The 4,813-nt window shown below is 32.0% G+C and overlaps 1 pseudogene; it reads right to left on the bottom strand.

The window, feature by feature from the left end:
- Positions 1-933: 933 nt before the first annotated feature.
- On the bottom strand, positions 934-1,032 carry LOC122127747 (annotated as a pseudogene).
- Between the last annotated feature and the right edge of the window lie 3,781 nt (positions 1,033-4,813).

The raw sequence follows: 4,813 nt of genomic DNA, 5'->3' as shown, positions 1-4,813 counted from the left end.
ATTACTTCATCATGATCCAAATACCAATTCCCAAACTAAAGGCCTCTTGACCCCCTTGCATATTGCTGCTGGGAACAGAGATAGCAAAAACACGTTGGATCTTCATCTGTTGAGCCATTATGTCAAATCAGGTCTGAAGAATAAGTTGGAAGAAACTGCATTTGATATTGCCAAACGGATAAGTATATATCACTATCTCTTTGAAGTTTTGGAAGGCTGTACAAATTGCTCTTCTAAGTCACCATGGTTTGGTTAAGTTTTTTAAATTTCATAAATTCCATTCCATTGTTTGTGTCCATGCAAAATATTTTCACAATCCAAATAACAACAATACCTTACTGTAACAATTCATGGATTCCATGGAATTCTTCCAAGTGAATTGCCTGACTTTGATGTCAAAATGTATTCAAAAGAGATTTGTATACATCTATAATGGTTTCTGGAGAGTTTGTGCTTTTTTTAATCAGAAAGAATTTTAACTTATCTGTTGAAATGAGTAGTATAGAAACTGAACATATTTCTGGTGTTTGTCTGAAAAATTATATTTTAAAGTATTCTATATTCTATGTTTGTATAATATCCATAATCTATTTTATTCTGTCCTAGATATAATACTTTGAATTCTACATTGTTTTATAATATATAGGCTCATTAATAAATGTGTCCTTTCAGATTGCATTCCATATAGAAACAGTGTAAGATTCCTTTTTTCCTAGGTCCTTATAGTATATTTCTTTGGGATAAAATGACAATGTTGTCTAATTTCAAAAGTTTTTTTAAAGATTATGCTATGTAAAGACTTCACTAATTTGAAGATTTAATACAGTGATGTGAGAATAACTTTTAATTATATGAATTACATGTATTATTACACTTGTAATTTTGTAATCAACTTTTTAAAAACTGTTTTTCATTTCTTGCATCTGAAGAATGAAAAATATGGAATATTTCACAAATTTTCATATCATCCTGTGCAATTGCCATGTTAATCTCTGTATTGTTGCAATTGGGGTATACGTGCTGCTGAAGCATATAGTGTCCCCTAAATTGAAGTATGCAATTTAATGATGCAATCTTTATACAGGCTTATATCCTTGGGTGCCTATTTGTAACAAGGAAACCTTAATGTTCCTAACAATGATACTGATCTTATTTCCCTAAAATTCTGTGCATAATGGAAAAAATTATATTGTTCAGACGATTGCTCACATTTTCAATTATTTTGTCAATGACTATTTTAAGTCTTTTTCATTTTGAAGCATTCATAGCTAGGTCCAAAGGGAATGGCTTTTTGAAGTACTTATTTATCCAACTGAGTTAGCTTTGTAGAACTAATGGATTCAAAGTAGGCCTTGCTTAAGAGCTACTTCTAAACTTCTGCAGTTGAAATTTTCCCAAATGAGGTCTACCTTAACCTTTATCCTTCTTCCATGTAGGAACAGAACAACCAGAATATCTTATCCTAACAGCATGGATTGTCTTACTGGAACAAAACTAATCTTAGTTACAAGGGATCATATACAGATGAGCATTTCAGACAAAAGTGTTCAGTCTAGAAGGTATTTTATCAAAATATAATTGTTTATTATACCTATCATTTCAAAAGGAGCTAAAGCCAAGAAGGTGAAAAATTGTTCATATGCATGATTACCTAATTTCCTGGCCTATCTACCTTCCAACCAGGCAGGAACTTAAACCAAATATTTCTATAGATCCAGAAGTCCATATGTTTCTCTTTGTTATTAGGCCTTAAATTGGTAATGTCTCATCTTGCCTCCAGGTTGTAAATCTACAAATGGTAAAGCTTTAGGTCTAACTCTACCAAACACTGAGGTAGAGATAATGGAATAATACTTTAGAACAGAGCTGCCTTTTATGCCCAATCCACAACAGAGCAATGCAAAATATGTGCCATTTTATTATATTATATATAGTTATATATTTTATATTTATGTGCTGATTTCATGTTTCACGCAATGAAACTTACTATAATTAATTGATAATTTGACAAATAAATTGATATTTATTCCAATAAGTAGAATTGGAATATAAATAATTAAGTTTAGAATATATATTAGAATATAAAAAGTGTCAATGCAAATGTCTTCGGTATAAACTTGTGATACCTTCTAAGTGTTCGTGGTCTTCTAAATTCACATGGTAAAGAAAGAATGTTGTTTTCCTCTAATCTATAGGAGGTGTTACTCTGCTGCTCTGTTTATTGTTTTAACTCGCTCACCCCAAACGGTTTTACTCCATATTTCTGAAGCATTCCTAAAGATTATATCCAAATTTAGAAGATATAGTGTCTAAAAAATATTATTCTTCTTCAGGACCCATGGGTCCTAGGATCCAATGTCCCAGTTACATGTTATCATCAGATAACAGGGGCAAGACTTCTCAGCTAGGCCTATGCAACATGCCAGCAGAAAGTAATTGAAGATCCATCTCAATTTCTCTTTTCTTATATTTCAGGGCCCCAATTCCTTGAGATTCAAGAATTAGCAGCAAGTAATTGTGAAATGCAAGGTAACTTAAAATGAAGGATGAGTTCACAAAATCTGAGAGAAATTATTGTAATTCAAACTCAATTTACAAATGACGAGCCCATATGAGTGAACAAGATCACAAAGTGTCAGAAGATTATTTTTAATACCCCTCCCCTAATGATGAATCTAAGATTTCAGTCCAGCATAAATGGGCCCAAAAATAGTTCCTGGAAGGATAGATCCATAAATGGTCTACTAAGGCCAGGAAAACTTGACTTAGAGGTCAAATGTAATGCAGAAAAACATTAATTGAGAAGATCCTTAGTGCTTCAAAGCACTGGTACTTTAGTACAACTTGATTCTGTGGTATAAAAATGTTATCATTCTCAAACCAATCATAACCTACATTTAATCTCCTGAAAGTGTATTCCTTTTCAAATAAACTTTTTAAAATCACATTTGCCAAAATAACATTTGATAAGTAGATAATATTTAGTGACATTACAAGTTTTTCAAGTGTAGGGAGCAAGTTACAATAGAGTTGATTTATTTACCCAGCATTAATGCCAAACAGGTTCAATCATTCATTAAAGTGTAGAAATAGTAGCCCCCACCATTTGTGTTGTTCAGTAGGTGCATTCCAGAAATGTGTTAAATAGATCAGCCTGCCATGTTTCAAACCCCAAACCTCAGCTTATAAAGTAAATTTCATCACTTAATAAGAAACATTTTAAAAAGTCATGAATAGTTGCCTTATCATACATTGTTTTATGTTTTCCCTGTCTAACATAGAAAGAAATATGACTTTAATCTTGAATATGAGTGCTCAGCAGAGATGTGACAAACAAAATCTGTCTTCTATTTCTATCATATTCTTCTATAGTAGTAAATCTTAGTTTTTTCTTTTTCCAAAACTTATAGGTAGTAGAAAGTATTATCCCATGTAAAATAAAATAATAATATACCATTGTACAAAGTCAATTATAAAAATTGGTAATTAGGAATATATTCCAAGCCATTTTTAAACTTTTTTGTTGAATAAAGATTAATCTTCCAAATGGATGAGAATATAATCATGTCTAGGTGCTTCAAGTCTGCAGTCTTGCAAATTGTTATTTCAAATGAATGAATTATGGAAATGTAAGCTGACATCAGTTCAAGTATATGCAGGATTGAAACTCCATGGAATGTATATAAATCTTTCAAAGTATTAACAGACAGATTAACAGAATGACTATCAGTAAGTTGAAACCAGAGGGGAATAATAGTAAAGACATAGAAAGAATAAAATATGGAACAAGGGGCAAGTACAATATACACATGTGATAAAGGAAGTGGTAAATCGGAAGTAAATCTTGGAGAAGTGGTTGGTTGAGAATGACATGAGTCACTGTGATCCAGGAGCATTGGATAATTAGAGTGATATATTTAATTGTACCACAACCTTTTGAAATTCAGTTAAAAAACACAACAACAAATAAAAACACAAAAATCACAACCAAATAGGCATCTCTAGAGAGTATGAATATGACCTGTCTAAAATTTTAAGCAGTTAATGAAAGGCAGTCTTGGGAAAAACAAACAAAGCTGTTCAAAGAGAGCAGTTTGGGGTAGGGGAGGATTCTGAACAGATTTAAATAGATGGTCTAAGGTTATAACTCACCGACATCTGCTGCAAATATTATCTGTCTTCTGCGAGTTCTCTTTGTTGGAACTGGATACTTCAGTCCTGAGCCACAATTGATAGCTTGTGAAGATAGAATGGAAGAAAAAAGATCAAGAACTCATTACTCCATTGGAGAGAAAACAATCCTCTATCTTTGCTTTCATCTCTCTTCGCTACTTTTTCTTCATACTTTTAAGTAAATTCACTTTGAATTATATTTTCCTTCTTTGTTCTGGCAACATAATTGGTCAAAGTAATTCACTACATATTATTTCCCATTTTTCCTATCATACTATTATTGGCCAAGTGAATCCATTAAACTTTCCTCTTGCATTTGGTGGCCATGAAACAACATCTATTTTAATTAGGACAAATCTAATGTATATTGTCTCCAGAAAACCAGTCCAAGAAGCTGTGATCACAAATATATGGCTATACTTTTTTCTTTTTTCTTTTATGTTGAAAGCCTACTTGTGTCTAAAGTGAGGAGAAAAATAAGTACTCCATTACTTTTTGGTTCATCCAATTCTATCCTCAAAGATAGATTTTGATAAAAAGTTGCTAAGAGGAAACCAAAAATACACCGCTATTATCTTCTCTCTTAAGACTCTCCTTAGATGCCATATCAGGAACTGTGAAGTTATTCTTTGCAGAATTA

Source organism: Dipodomys spectabilis, unplaced genomic scaffold (assembly GCF_019054845.1).
Source record: "Dipodomys spectabilis isolate Male_0828 unplaced genomic scaffold, ASM1905484v1 ptg000309l, whole genome shotgun sequence".
NCBI classification, from domain to species: Eukaryota; Metazoa; Chordata; class Mammalia; order Rodentia; family Heteromyidae; genus Dipodomys; species Dipodomys spectabilis.
This window is presented reverse-complemented; position numbering and strand designations above follow the sequence as displayed.